Raw genomic sequence first — 16,176 nt, 5'->3', positions numbered from 1 at the left:
TGCACCTAACTGTGTAGGTGCAGCAACACCATGGTATAAGTATAAGATGTAGATGACCTCATAAGGGGGAGTATCATGCATGCTGTAAGCTTATTGGACCTCTGTGGACCATGTTTACCCTTAGCTAACCACAGCTAAGGAAGGGAGTGTGTCTGAATCTGCCTAGCAGTGTTTATATTGCCTAAACCAGTGTGCATGCTGCACACTGGGTTTAAAACAAAAACAAACAAACAAAAAAAAAACCCAGGAAATAGCAGCTCTGTTCACATCTGAGCACTGGGTATGCACAGCGCACCTTGGGGCTTAAACGGGAAGGTAATGGGAAGGGAAAACAGCAGTAGGAAGGCAATCAAGAAGAACTAGCATAGCTGGCAGGTGAAATGTATCGGAATCACCCAATTACACAGGCAGCAGCCCAGCCCACCACACTACTATAAACTAAGCAAACACCTTTCACTTTGGTTTTTCCCACAAACTCTACACTACCGGTGTACACAGATGGGGAAATTTTACCTGACAAAACTATCAAAATGTTAGGGGCTACTGTTGCTCTCATACATCAATATGTGGAAGAGACTGATGGTGGTGACAATGTTAATGCTGATGACCAACCCACAGTGAGGAGGAAGAGAAGAGTGTACAGAGCCAGGATAACCTACCAGGGGCTACATGAGCTGGAGATAGTGGGGCACTATAGGGTGGACAGGGACATTCTACAGGAAATTGTAAGCTGTGCCAGCCATGCCTCACACACAGAACCAACAGAGGGAAACCAATTCCAGTGGATACCAAGGTATGTGTAGAGTTAAGAATACTAGCCACAGGTACCTTCCAAAGGCCAACTGGGGATATCATGGGGATCTCACAGGCATCAGCATCCAGGGTACTCCACCAGTTCCTGGATGCCATGTCAGCATATGCCAGTGAGCACATATATTTTCTCAACACCCGTGAGGTGTTGACCAGCAATATGCATCTCTTCACCAAATAGCAGACTACCCTGAGGTAGTGGGTGCTATAGACTGCATGCACATACACATCAAAGCACCACCCAGTGAGCGGGGTAGGGTCTACATAAACTGCAAGGGCTTCCCCTCCATCAACTGCCAGGTCATGTGTGATGCCCAGGGAATTATCTTGAAAGTGTGTGCTGGCAGCCCTGGAAGCTATCATGACTTCCACATCTGGCATATGACACAGCTGTACCAGAAATTTGCCAGTGGGAACATCCTATATGGCCACCTAGTGGGGGATGCTGGTTACGCACTGGAGCCGTGGCTGATGACACCCACCATAAATGCACACACACTCGAACAAGAACTCCATAATGAGGCACACACACAGACTAGAACTGTAATAGAGCATGTGTTTGGGATGCTCAAGTTACGGTTGCAGTGCCTGGACAAAGCCGGTAGTGCCTTGTAGTACTCTCTAGCTACATGTACACACATTTTCATTGTATGTGCCATGTTACACAGTATGATCCTGCAGCAGGAACAGCATGGGGCAGGGCCACACAGCCCCCCACCATTGCCAGGGCCATCACAAACACAGAGGGACTCAGAGGAGAAACAACCTGAGCCTGCCCATGTAGGCAGAAGGAGGAGTGCTCAGTATGCCCAGGCTTTGGCAAAGAGGCAATAAATAGTACATACACTGACACGGTAGGGACCCAGGGAATGACAGCTCTCTCTGACTCATACATACAGCAAAAGGGATGCCAAACATGGCACTACCTGTGCTTTAGCATGTATAGGGAGGGAGGGGTTCACTATGAAATTTTGAAATCCCAAAATCTTGAGCTTCACAATATCGAGTTCAGAATCTCGAGATCTTGGAATCCTGAAATTGTGAACCCCTCCCAAAACACCACCCAACACACTAAAGCATGTGTATGCAGGGGGGCAAGCCTCCATGCACCCCCCACACTCCCTGTAACTTAAATATACCCACTCCACGATTGCACTACAGTGAGGACAAGGGAAATCTCCTGGTCTGTGCTGTATGCCGATCTCTGTTCAGGATTTCAAAGTTTTGAAACTTCAAACATATGATCTTCGATCATATGAAATTCAAAGTTTTGAGCTTCGAAATTCTGAACAGAACACTTAGGGAGTGTACTATGTGCATCCAACATAGTCAGCCCTCCAGCACCATCCTCAATACTGGCATAGCCACAAGGTAAGTCACTCTTCCTATCAATTGCTGAATGGAGTAGTATGCTCTGCTAGTTGTATCTATGGTATGGATGTGAGCCTGCAAAGGAATCGGGTGGCTGAATGGGATGGCAGCAGATAGTGGGCACCTATATGGGCAGCATGAAATCCATAACAAATACTGGTGTCAACAAAGTAGGCAATACGAGACAAGGTGACAAATTCCACTTCAGTACATGTGGTGGCCCAAATGTGTGTCTATAGGACACACACATGCATATCAGTGAGGATCACATACCCAACACCAGCCTCAGCCAGCAGGACAGATGTAGATGACCATAAATAAAGGGTGTGCTAAGGCCTCCATTTGATGGCAATGGTGAACAGCCCCTCCAGACCTACACAGACAGACTACAACAGGTCTGCCAGTTGTATGATAGTTCTGAAGGGTAAGAAGTCTGAAACTGAAATGTAGGTCAATAAAACCTAAGATCTGTACTCTACTGATATGCCTCTAATCTGCATAATAGGTCAGAATACAAAACAAAATGGAAGCCAACAGAGTACCTCAAATACCAGTACAGTCATAGCAAATGTTTCAAGTTGTCAGATGTGCCCCCCTCCCACAATCCTATGTAGAAATGCAGTAACATGTAAGTGAGGGTTTAATAACAGTGGAGCACAGATTACCTGAGCTGGCCCAATTTACAGGATAGATTGCTGCATGCGTACAATATGCAGGGGTCCGTGTGTTAGGTTGTTGTGTGTTCTATATTGTGTGGAAGTGGTCAGCATGTAGGCATGGAGGGTTGTGTCTAGGTAGCCTATGGCCAGTACTGTTGATGACAGGGCCACGTTCTGACAACTGCAGTGCCAATCACAATGCATCCCAGCAAGACCCAATTCAGCAGCCATCCATACTCACTGTCCAAATGTCAATATCTGTCACCATCTGAAAGATGGACATGCCATGAATGTGGGCACAGACATGCACACAGTACACAGGTGGAAGTACCCCAGACAGAGTACATAATATGTAACTGTCAACTACACACACCTTTGGAATTGTACATACAGGTTAGCAGCACATTAGTTGTCTCTGTAGTATGGAATACTGATGTAGTCTGGCCAATCACTGGCAGACCACAAAAGGCACAGTTATGAAGTAATGAGAGACTGCCTATGTCCCCACACAAGGCAGCATAAGGGGAATGTCCCAGGTATATCTGTGAGTCAGCTGCAAGAAGCTTCCATATCACACCAGCACTCAGCTCACCCCACCATCAGCCACAGGTTCATCACAGGTCATATCCCTGCTGTTGGGAATGAATATAGTATAACCCCCACTTCTGTATGGGAATACCCACAGAATGCAGCATGCTGAAGAGGTGTCCCATGCAGGTGTGTCCTTAGCTGTAAGCAGCACCCTTTCAACATCCAGACCAATGGATTAATATGGACAGAAACTATTGCCATTAACACCTCACACACTTACCCTGTCACCCCAGGGGAATTCAGTGGCTCACAGCCTGGGAATGTAGGAGTGACAGAATGCACTGGCTTGCTACAGATGGCCTGCATCACTACCAAATGCCCTACATCCTCTGTCAAAGGCCTGTGCCTCACCAGTACTGCCAATGTATGTTATCTCATGGGGTCCCAACTAACAACATAACACAGTCCATAGAACAGAAATGCAGGGCCATGTTAACAAATCCCAGTAGCATGCCCATCATCCCCTACTGCATGAACTGTGGACCAACCCCTAAATACTGCTGGGATGAAGGCACAACTATAGGGATACTTCTCAGATATCGCTCGCATAATGTTAGGAAGAGGATAGAATAACAGAGTGGGGGGGTGTAGAAGCATGGATGTTATGGAGTGTGTGAAGACTGAAACTCTGATGCGTGCCCATAATATGCCTTCCTGCAAACCCAGTAATGGGTGGCTACAAACCTGCTCATAAACCACAATGTGAAGGGGAATTGACCAGATATATGAGCCCTGCCTCTGGGTTACCTGGGTGAATCTGTACAGCTGAAAGGTATGGCCACATCAGGATATGACCATTTTGTTACACCAATATATGTACAAGCAGGGGATCCTCAGCCACCACAGTACCAAGGTGATGGATCATTTATACAGACCCATCAGCAAGTGTCTGCAGCTTCCCCTCCAGAATGGCATGAGTGTGCAAGAATATGTAAGCTGCAGACAACAATACTGGACACAGGTTCATTCATCTTGTATTTCCCAGGAAATAACTGTGAGCAAATAAGTATATCTGTCAGTAGTTGACATAATACAACACAATGTAAAACAGTACATATGTCTGAATATCTCTGCTAACACCAACCATGTAACACAAGCAGCACAGACACAATAGTTACAGTATTTCACTATCTTTCACCCATTGTGACTCCATATTGTCAACCTATCTACAGATATCCTGCAGAAACAGGTCACTAGCTGTAGGTGTGGAACACCAAATCCTGGACTGGAGTACAACCTACCTGGAATGGATTCAAACACTCAATACAGAAGGTCATACTGCGCATGGTCCTACACTTAGAGAAATGAAGCCCATGTCTGAATATAACAGTGGACTATACATATCTGTCAATCACAGATGCCTGTGCACACACATCACATTGCACACCATTCATGCTTTACACACACATTGGATAGGAATACTCACACAGATCCAAGGCCAACACACTAAAATATGTCAAACATACACACACGGACATGTGAGGAAGAGAGAGACAGACAGTGACAGAGAAATTTCCATCATGAGGTCTGTCCCACCCACCACATATCCAATTGGCCAATATCACATGATGTGCCAATGTCAATCACTCTAAACATTGCTTTTTGTAGCCCTCAGCCCTATAGTGTCTGTGATGCTTGTGATAACTGTGTAACATGATAGTACAAATCAGTATTCATCTAGCATTTGTATATCCAGTCCTGTCAAATGTAAAGTTGTGTGTGACTGAGTATTGTGTGTGTGTTTGCAGAGGAATGGTTTATTTATCACACACACTGCACTTCCCATTGCCCATGTTGGCACTCCTGTTGATGTCAGTCACCTTGAAATAACCCTCTGGCCAAATCTCAACCTAATAAGCTCCATGGTGCTTGCAATAACTGTGTAATGCTATAGGGTAACATACTGTTTAGGTAGGAGTTCTAATCCCAGACATAGCAACTGTGAAACTCTGTGTGTTAATTTGGCGATTAATGATTTTGGGGCCATTCACAGTCACTACACCTCCCTTTGCCATACTTTAGAAGGCCTGATAATGTCGGTCACCTTGAAATACCCCTTTGGATACAAACCAGCCGCATAAGCTCTGTGGCACTTGCGATAACTGCGTAATGCTATAGTGTAACATACTAGTTAGGTAGGAGTTAAAATCCTGGACATGGCAACTGTGAATCTGTGTGTGTGGAGATTAATGATTTTGAGGCCATTCTCAGTTGCTACACCTCCCATTGCCCTACTTTAGTAAGCCTACTGATGTCAGTCACCTTGAAATACCTCTTTGGAGAAGGGCCAGCCCCATAAGCTTCATGGCGCTTTTGATAACTGCATAATGCTATGGTGTTACATACTAGTTAGGTAGGAGTTCTAATCCCAGGCATGGCAACTGTGCAACTGTGTGTGTGTGTGTGTGTGTGTGTGTGTGTGTGTGTGTGTGTGTGTGTGTGTGTGTGTGCAGATGAATGATTTTGAGGCCAATAACAGTCACTACACCTCCCATTGCCCTAGTTTAGCAAGCCTGCTTTTGTCAGTCACCTTGAAATAACCCTTTGGACAAAGGCCAGCCCCATAAGCTCCATGGCACTTGCAATAATGCATGATGCTATAGTGTAACATACTAGTTAGGTAGGAGTGCTAATCCCAGACATAGCAGCTGTGAAGCTCTCTCTCTCTGTGTGTGTGTGTGTGTGTGTGTGTGTGTGTGTGTGTGTGTGTGTGGTGTGTGTCTGAGCGAGCAGGTGAATGATTTTGAGGCCATTCACAGTCACGTCACCTCCCATTGCCCTACTTTAACAAGCCTACTGATTTCAGTCACCTTGAAATAACCCTTTGGAAAAGGTCCAGCTCCATGGTGCTTGCGATAATGGCATAATGCTATAGTGTAACATACTAGTTAGATAGGAGTTCTAATCCCAAACATGGCAACTCTGAAACTGTGTGTTTGTGTGAGAGAGTGTGTGTGCCTTTGATAATACCTGATATTGTGGACATTCACACTTACTACTCTCCCCTTACCCCATCCTTTAGCACTGCTGCTGATGTTAGTCACCTTCAAAGAAACCTGTGGAGAGCTCTCCAACATGTAAGCTCCATGGCACATGCCATAAATGCAGAAGAATATAGTAGCAGTAACTACACAGGTATTGGTTTGAATCTTATCTGTGTGTCAAGTATTTGTGTGTACCTCAAAGATTCTGGACCCATTTATACCCAGTACACATCTCAGAACCTGACTTTAGCAGTCCTGCAGATATCATCCACCTTAGAAGTACCTGTTATCAACCCAAAACCATGTCAGGTTAGTAGTGCATGTGGTAAATGCACAACATAATGGTCCATAAAGATTGTTAGACAGAGGTTTGAACCTCACCCCTGGCAAATGTAAATGTGTGTTTAGGGTAAAATTATTTTTGGGATCTCTCACACACTACATCACGCAATGCCAGTATTTACAAGGGCTGGTGATGTTCCTCACCTTAGAAGTACATTGGGACAATATCCATCCTATAAGCTCCATGGCACATGGGATAAATGTGGTAAACTGTAGTAGCAATACATACCTAGGTAGGGGATTGCATCTCAGCACTGACAAGTGTGTGTCTGTCATTAGTATCCTGTGTGGAGGTTGCAGTGATTGTGAAATAACAGGATCCATTGTGGGGTGGGTTTTGCTAAATTATTATGTTGAGGACCTAGTATATGTCACAATGTCCACCTTACAAAGACAACATATGTCAAACACCAGAGAGGCTGGTGTAGACAATCCATATCCCTACATGTGAAATTATGGATTGGTGAACAATATAGGCAACCCTTCTATTACTCAGAGAACACTCTCCACCCATGTCTTATGCACAAACCCACTTGGCTAGGCAACAACCACTATACTGGCAGTTCCCTGCATATTGCCTCAAAGATAGTACCCATGGTGTGATTGCAGTGGAATACATGCCTGTTGACCACAACAGTGCCACTGACATCAAAAAGTACTGTGATGTCTTACATCTCCTGAATGAGTGTGTGTTATCCAGCAAGAAAAAGGACATTGCACCCTATTCCATCCCTGCAGTAGACAAATAAATGCTTACAGTGGCCCTTTTGATATGTTCCCCACTGGACCCCTGCAATAACTGTAGAGTCTGCAAATGTGACCCACAAAGGGAGTACCATGCTTTATACACATGCCCTGTATGGACAGACACCACTAACTCCACTGAATACCTGTATCATGCTGTCAATGTATGTGCAAACACGACCTCAGTTCCATAGCCAGGTCTCACCCAATGAGGTCAGGAATGCTGCATCAGAAGATAACAATCTGTCCAAACAACAAGCCCCAGAGACCTCAAATACACTTCCACAAGTCAAAGAACATGCATGTGGGACATGTGCACAACCCAGGCACTGTCCATTTTATGGAATATAGATCACATACATGGGAAGCAGTGCACATCACTGGCCACCGACAATAGTAACCCAGTTGAGTGGATGGTGAATACAATACCCACCCCTGGGGACCACTCCAGGGACTACACCCCTGAGCCTCACTGGAGACTATTGTCATGTGGCCTGATGCCAGTGTATTCCCTTTGCCTAGCCTTGTACATCCTTCAGGCCCATTCACCTACTACACACCTGTGCCACAATGAACCTATGTATCTCAGTACTGGCAAGTGTGTGTGTGTGTGTGTGTGTGTGTGTGTGTGTGTGTGTGTGTGGAGATTAATGATTTTGAAACCATTCACACTCACTACACCTCCCATTGTCCTACTTTAGCATGCCTACTGATGTCATTCACCTTGAAATAACCCTTTGGCCATGGTTCAGCCATATAAGCTCTGTGGCACTTGTGATATCTGTGCACTACTGTAGTGTAGCAAACTAGTTAGGTAGGAGTTCTAATCTTGATCCTGTTATCTGTGATAATGTGTGTTTCCCTGAGAGTGTGTGTGTCTTCATTGACACCTGCTTTTGTGGACATTCACACTTACTACACTTCCCTTACCCTCCTTTAGCACTGTTGCTGATGTTACTCACCTTCAAAAATACCTTTGGACAGCTCTCCAACATGTAAGCCCAGTGGCACGTGCAATAATTGCATAACACTGTAATAGCAGTATGTAGTCAGGTAAGGGTTTGAAACTCAGTACTGGTAAGTGTGTGTATCATCAGTATTCTGTCAGGGTGATAGTGTAATGGCAGAATCCATTGCAGTGTGGATTTTGCTACATCATTATATTGAAGACCTATATGTCCCAATGTCCACATTACAAGGCTAACAGACTGATGGTGTACATGTCAGTATCAGAAGTGACTTCCCACACATGTCTGTTGATTCAACCCCTGTTACTGTAGCAACATTCTACATTTATACCTGCAATACTTACATTACATCCCCTTGCACTAAGAGGTTGTGACTATTGGTGCTGAGGTATGACACCACTGCATTGTTTTGGGCATATGTATATATTTATATATATATATATATATATATATATATATATATATATATATGTGTGTGTGTGTGTGTGTGTGTGTGTGTGTGTGTGTGTGTGTGTGTATGTATATATATATATATATATATATATATATATATATATATATATACACATACAAATGTATATGTTTATATATATATATATATATATATATATATATACACACACACACACACACACATACACATATATATATATATATATTTATATATATATGTGTATTCATATATCTACATATGTATATATATATATATATATATATATATATAGCTCCATATTCTTGTTTTGTGTAAACGTGAATGTTGCATATACCATCCTAGATGTATCCCACCATATTTATCTGATATGTGTATATTTAGATATAACAACATACTGATTCAACACTATTTTCACTTACAAGTACTAAACAATTGTAGTAGTCAAAGTAGTTGTTCACTACTATTCAGTATGTGTACTGAAAGATATATTTGAAAAAAATGACAACATCTGCACAGCTCTGATGGCTTAGTGGTTAACTGCTGTGACTATAATGTACAGAGTTCTGGGTTCAAGACCTACAAGGTTATTTATTTTTTTGCTAGGCAGGACAAGGACTGTTGGATAGAGAGTGGTTAATGTAGTTTTGAGCAGCTTTAAGTGGGTTTGCGTGTGTTTGCACAATGGTAAGTGGTGCTAACATACAGTTAAACGAAAAGGCACTTACACCATGTAGGCTCCGCTTACCAGTGCACAAATGTGCTTAGCATTTATATGTAATGCTTACACCTGCTAAGCATAGCTCAGCCCTGGTAACCAGTGATCACATTCCAGTCTGCTGAAATAGCAGGGTAATGACATCTTAAATAAGTGTGTTTAATTCCATGTACATAACATGCTTCTGTATACTGTCATTACAGTAACAAGGGGTGTGAGTATACTGTATGGGACACCTGAGTATATATGGCTAGTACTACAATCTTTTCTCTTAGTATGTGTTTCATACATAGGTAGTATCCCTGGTTATATGCAGTCACACTTGCATGTATCATTATGTTACTACTGTTAACAGTACTTTCCCAAGTAAGTGTAAATTGCAGATTGTAGTACTGGAACCATACACCCCTGCATGCAGAGCTGGACTCTGAGTACTGACTATCGCGTTCTTTGTTTGTGAGCTGTGTGTTATTAAGTATTTGCTACTGGATATTGATCTGATATGTGGATATTAACTGCATACTACTGTGTACATAGAACATGTCATTGAGGGCTGATGTCATGTAGTAATGGCATACCTATCAGTGTCAGATGTCTGTCTGTCAAAACATTCATCCTAATGCATAACCTATTGGCTAGCTGATTTCTGCCTGTCCTCTGTACAGATGTGCAGATGTCAGATATCCATCTTGGCTGCTTACATGCAATTTATGGTTGACTGACACAGACGTCTTCCCACCTGTTATATGAATGTCACAGCTAGGAAACCCCACCCTGTATGCACCACATGCCATGGATACCTCAACTAGACTACCACAGTCAATAGAGCATGCTTGGGTACAGATCCCCAACCCAGACACTGGCCATGTTATGTAATATATGTTGCATACATGTCAATCGGAGCACCTCACTGGTCCTCTGCAAGAGAAAACCAGATGATTGGATGTTGCATTTAACTGTCACTCTGGAGCTCACTCAAGTGGCATCAGTTGATAGATGGCCTGCTGACAAATGTCAAGTGGCATGATACCAGTGTACCCACATCCCCTGCTCTTCTCATCTCTCCATGGACATTAGCCTGCTACAGACCTGGGAACACCTGGACCTATGGACCCCAGCACTGACAAATGTGTCAGTGTGCATTACTGAGAATAACAGTGTCTGTGTGTTTGTAAACTTGTAGTTGATAATACCCTGAGGGAACGTCTCACCCACTACACCCCCATTGCCATAAAATGTGTCAGTGTGCATTACTGAGAATAACAGTGTCTGTGTGTTTGTAAACTTGCAGTTGAAAATACCCTGAGGGCCTTCTCACCCACTACACCCCCAATGCCATAGTTAGAAATGGCTGCTGCTGTAATTGACATTAAATGTACCCTGTTACACTCTTCACCCTAAGGGCTTCCTAGAAATTACAGTACCAGCATAACACTGTTGTACAAATGTGTAGATAGGCATGGGTTACCCTCTTAGTCCTGACAAGTGTGTGTATGTGCGGAAGTGTGTGTATTTGTAAGATACAGCATTTAGAGGCCACATTCTCCAAATACAATACACCTTGCCATACATTATAAGGGATAGTGATGTTGCTGACATTAGGACAGTCATGACAAACCCTCACCCTACTATCCCTGTGCATGTGCAATAAATGCATATCCCTATAATAACACTGATTAGCTAGACAAGGGATTGTATTGCAGTCCTGGTCAATGTGTGATTGTGGGTATGTCAGAGCATTATCATGGGTTTCAGTGAGTAAATATCCATTTTGGGTGTGGTTGCTGTGTATACTGTCTTTACACCATAGTACCCCCAGTACATGTCCCAAGGTCCACTGTATGAGGACCACTTTCACCATCAACCATACAGATACCTGATTACACTATCCAGCCCAATGATGCATGTACTGTGTGCAAATTATCTGTAACAGAAGGGACTCACTGACAAGGTAGTTAGCACCGATAAACCCAGGTCTCTCAGATGTGTCTATGACTGTTATGTGTTTGTCAATGTGTATATGACAGTATGTCATACAATGTATTGTTCATTAACACCCAGTACATCCTCCATTACCATACTGTACAAGGTCTGATGATGTTCTTCGCTTAACAAAAAACTCAGGACACACCTCATCCTAAAAGCTGTGTGGTGTGTGCAATTAAGGCCAAACACATTAGTAGCAATAAGTATCTAGGTAGGGGTTCTACTCTCAGTGCTGCCAAATAAGTGTGTGTGTATGTGAAGGGATCTACTTCAGTTTGCAGAAAATACATGTCCCAGGAGGTCATTTGTCTGAATAATGACTGGCCAATGCTAACATTTCAAAGGAATTATCTTGTGGAAATTCATTCCATCAAAGCTAGCAGTAGATGTGTAAATCCCCTCTTCCCCACTGTACAGCTGTACAGAGATACTGGAGTTGGTATATATAGTTGGTTGTGGATGTTGTGGGCACAGCCACCCTCATTGGGGTTATTGTTGTGTGTATCCCCTCGCTTAGTCTGCTGTAATACTGTACAGTTTATGTTAACAGGTTAAGTAGTTGTTAATCACACTATGTGTGGTTCTACACCACCCCACACCCTCCAAAGTGGAGGGCTGTGCCACCCACACCAGCACACCTATGTTTACCAACTCCAGGATTGCACTACATTGGGGAAGAGGACATATACCCTGCCAGTACCATTGTCAATGACATTAAACTGGCAGACTGATTATTTACTGATATGATGTTTTGCCTGTTTTGTCCTGGTGGAATTACATAGGACAAAATGAGTTCACTCCAAAATTAAGTACATCCACGTGTACAGTATTCTCTGTGTATTGCATCAACACCAAAGCCACTGTGTGTGTATTATTCACAAACATTTGGTGTGTGCCACTCACTACACTTACCATTGTCCACTGTAGAAGAGCTGCTGACATCACGCACCATGCACTCACCTGTGTACACCTCTCAGACCTATCAGCAATGTGGCACATGCAGTAACTGTTATACAGACCTAGAAAAAACAACAGTCCAAGGTAGATAGAGAAACAATAAAGCCTCAGGAACGAGCGATAAAACCGTTTATGAATCTGGCAATGAGATGCACCATGAGCTGAACGGAACTGGCAGCTGCTGTGAGTGACTCAAAGCATTTGTTAATATTTTTCTTCTTATCACTGATTTATGTTCTATGATCCTCTCCTTTAGCTTTCTGGTGGTTTTACCTACATAAAACGATGTACAGGCTGTATATATAGCCAAGTAAACCACCTGTACTTTATTACAATTAGTTAAGGTCTTGATATTATAAACCTCCTTACTAATGGGGTGCACAAAACTATGCTCACCTTCATACAGATCATCACAGCAAGGGCAGTTATAACATTTCATTGTGCCTACTCTTTTTTGTGTTTGTTTATTTATCTGCGTAAAATCTTTATAGCAGAATTTTTGTTTAAGGGTCTCTGAATTTCTATATGTATAAGATGGTCTATCACCTACAATTAACTTAATTTCTGGCATTGCCATTAAAATCGGCCAATTTTTCTGCACTGTATTGCATATAGCATCAGTATTCAAGTTAAATGTGGTAAGGTATCTAACCATTTTATCCCCATATTTCGATAATTCATTACTACCTAGTCCTCCATTGAAGACAGGCCCATACCTACTTCCTCTCTCATTCACTACCTCTTTATAAACCTTATTAATAATATATTCAGAATAACCACTTCTCCAAAATTCCTGCATCATCTCCTTAGCTTGCTCCCCAAACTTGGCATCTATAGTATTCAATTTACTAGTTCTTATTAATTGGGCCTTCAGTATACCTTTAAAGGTATGTGGGGCATGAATACAATCTCTATTAATGTATCTAGAAGCATCCACTTCTTTTTTATATATAGTGGATTCTAACTTATCCCCATTCCTATATAGATGTGCATCCAAAAAATTTATACTTTGTTCTGATGCTGTCATCTTGAACCTTAAAAATTCAGTTGTGTCACCCTGTAAATATGCCATAGGTTCATAGGTTCATACTAGGCTATCTGCTCCGGCATTTATTATTCATAGCCTATATAGTTGGTGGCTTACGCACCCCTTTTAGTTTGGAGAAACTATTTTTATTTGCTGTTTTGCTGTGCCTCGTGACACTGAGGTGTAACCCCTGGGTGGGGTGGTGTATCTCCATCTCCATTCCATTCATCATTTGAACAGATTCAAGGCCAGTGCTCTGCTCTGCCTTGGTTCATAGATCAGTACTAAACTAACTAACTGCCCTTGTGCCATTTTTAAGCCTCCAGCAATTATCCTTGTGAGAGAGACCCCTACCCTTGTTGTGCTGCAAAGGTAACACCTTAACCATTAGGCCACCCTCCCAACCACACAGCTGACGTAGCAGATCTCCAAACTCCCTTCGTAGCTTGCTATACACCAATCCCCAGACCTGACTTTGGGTGACAGGATCCTCTCTGTGCCCACTCCCGGGGGGGGGGGCCCAACTCCTGAGGTGGTTCCACCCAAAGGTGGTGCAAGACCAGCATACAAGGAGGTCCCGGGGTGGGTCCAAGATGTGCTGGGGCCCGGTGCCATGGCCAGATGAGGTGGGAGAGGTGGGTCCGCTGGGACCGGTCTTCCCAAATGTGCTATGGTGTTGCAGTTTTAAAACATATGTGGGTTAGTAATAGTCAACACAATCCACGATTAGTTATAACAGCATGCACATATATTCCCATTAACCCAAAACACCAGATTTGGAACAGTTTCATAGCAAACAGAATAATATGGAACCACAGTGGCCATTACAATGGCATGCAGGTTACATTGATAGCAACAGGCCATCATTGATAGTATTTCAACATGGAACATTAATAGAAATACATTTCAATATTTATTGAAAAATAGGACATATGTCCCAACAGTGGGTTTGGTGTAAACATACCAATTGATTTGTGTATTTAGATAATTGTTGCAGATATGGTGGGGTGGAGAGAGAGATGTCAATTAACAACTTACATATCCTTGTAGTACTCACAACTTTAATGATCATTGCTCTAATCATTAAGGTACAGGTATTATTACAATACCCTATGGCCTTGGTTTGGGCAGTGGTATGTTTGTACACAGTGTATACTTCAAATGTCTTATAGCTAAATTCTACATCTCTTACCTGGTAGACCTGTGGAGAGAATGTTTGTTAACAACCTGACTGTTTCTACACACATTCTCAAATTCCGAGTTAATATTATGCACATACCTCTCGATCTCTTAATGCACACACTCTGTACAAAGCTTGACAACATGGGGATAAAATAGGGACATATTTTGAATATTGCTGTCATAAACTTGAAGAGTTGCTAGAGTGACAGGATTTGTTTTAATATACATTTTCTGAAGGTTTTGAGGTCTGAAAATCAAATGTTATGTCATTATTTAGTGACTACAATTCTGAGATCATCTCACTGATTTGCCAGCGGGACAGAGGAATAGGTAGAAAATATGAGACAATTATCTTGACATTCTGAAAAAATCTGTACAGTTGAGAGGTATGATTATGCATACAGCTTACTACTGCTCCCAGGATTTGAACCATGGCTGTGTCTGCTAAAAATGCAACAATTATAAGTTTTAGCAGAGTGTGCTATTTGGATACTGCTGTTGATCTTTTCTGTGTTTTCTGTCTAAGTCTCTCTTGGTTGTACAATCTGATCTTATACTTACAACAGTCTTATACAGGCATTCCTATAATTTTTTTATGTAGTACAGTGTGGGTAACAGTGGTTAACACAACATTACTATTTAGAGAATGTAACAATAAATGCCATACAGTGCCAGAATAAACACAACCAGTCCAGGATTTAGAGCTTTATTGCCAGGCAGTTACAGTTTTATTTAAATATGACCTATATGGGACTATTATTGTCATATTGTCTGGTTTATTCAGTACAACCCATACACAGTTTTTATACTTGCCAGATGACTTTCTACTACTTTATATTTATTTGGTATGACTACTACAATCAGGATTGTCACTCACCAGCCTCGCGATGCAGCCTTTGCAGCCTACTAGCATGGGCTTCCTGATTCACAGCCCACTCAACTGCAGCTGTAAGAGAAATAGAGAATATTTAGGCATACCTATCCATCATATATACAGGCTGGACATTAGTAAACAGTTATTGGTATGAGTAGTTACACACTGCTGGGACATCACCCCTCTGCCTTGCTTCTTGGACCCACTCATCCAAGTGCTCCCTCTTTCTCCACTTCAAGTCAGCATAGTGGTGCCAGCCCTGCTCAACAGTCCAAGGGATACCAGTGGTACTGGTATGATCACGGGTGAGATGGTCCCAGGCTTTCGCTTTATATTGGGAGCCTTGGTACTGGCCCTGCAGCAGTCTCTCATCATGGTTTTGTACCAGGAGTCCTACCATGACCTTGGACTCCTGTATGCCCCAGCTCAGTGCACGGAAGCGCATGCCCTCACCAACTCCTTCCATACTCTCTACAGTGGGAAGCTGCAACCAGTTATGAGCTGTATTCCCACTTGTGGGGTTTAAATATGGC

The sequence above is a fragment of the Protopterus annectens genome, chromosome 6.part0 (assembly GCF_019279795.1).
Source record: "Protopterus annectens isolate FY-2018-M chromosome 6.part0, PAN1.0, whole genome shotgun sequence".
In the NCBI taxonomy this organism is placed as follows: domain Eukaryota; kingdom Metazoa; phylum Chordata; order Ceratodontiformes; family Protopteridae; genus Protopterus; species Protopterus annectens.
This window is presented reverse-complemented; position numbering follows the sequence as displayed.